General features: G+C 43.3%; 1 non-coding gene across 1 annotated transcript; it reads right to left on the bottom strand.

Annotated features, from left to right (window-relative positions):
- Window positions 1-318: 318 nt before the first annotated feature.
- Window positions 319-452, bottom strand: LOC139032265 (U11 spliceosomal RNA). The gene has a single exon (XR_011484802.1). It is a non-coding gene; the product is annotated as a U11 spliceosomal RNA (small nuclear RNA).
- Between the last annotated feature and the right edge of the window lie 312 nt (window positions 453-764).

Raw genomic sequence — 764 nt, 5'->3', positions numbered from 1 at the left:
CATAAAGTCGGACAATGACTGATCGACTTAAGTATCTATCATAACGTATACATGTAAGAAAAGGATTGTTTACGTAAGCAAACAATCTGAAAAAGCACGGACATGCTTTCTGGCTGTATAACCCAGTGGAAAAAAATACGCCACTTACTTCTCCTAACTCACGAAAGAATTAAAAAAGAAAAAAAATCTAAGTCCTAAAAACAAACTGCTTCACCCTACGAAAAACGTAACATAAGCAAAAGGGAAAAAAATCAAACCCACACTGCGGCTATACAGTACAACAACTACTTCAAATTCTGTTCTAAAAACATCATAAGCGGGGGCGCCAGGACCAACGATCACTAGCTGCCCCACTAGCAAAAATTATGCTTCCGAAATCTCTTGATGTCGATTCCGCACGTAGAGCAAAACGAGCCGCCCTACGTGTGCCACTCACGACAGAAGCCCTTTTTGCCGTGTCGGTTACCAAAGCAGGGTGGCAGTGTCGGCAAACCCCTGTTTTGATAAAGGTGAAAATAAAGTCCATGCAGTTTTCCCTCCAGAGTTCCCAAAGTTGACGATGTAACGGCAGACCCTTCTGAAAAGGAGAGAAGTCTTCATAAGGAGACTCTTATCATCTGTCTTTGGATTTTTATTTAAAATAAAAGCAGAGACTTGAGTTGTATGCAAATATGCGCGGTGCTTGCTGGGAAGGTGCTTGCTGGTGCCTAGGGAGGCGTAGGGGAGGGGATTGTAGGAAGGAGCGTGATTCTCTACTGCGTGTG

The sequence above is a fragment of the Odocoileus virginianus genome, chromosome 30, assembly GCF_023699985.2.
Source record: "Odocoileus virginianus isolate 20LAN1187 ecotype Illinois chromosome 30, Ovbor_1.2, whole genome shotgun sequence".
In the NCBI taxonomy this organism is placed as follows: domain Eukaryota; kingdom Metazoa; phylum Chordata; class Mammalia; order Artiodactyla; family Cervidae; genus Odocoileus; species Odocoileus virginianus.
The sequence above is the reverse complement of the archived record's forward strand: the minus strand, read 5'-3'. Positions and strand labels throughout refer to the sequence as shown.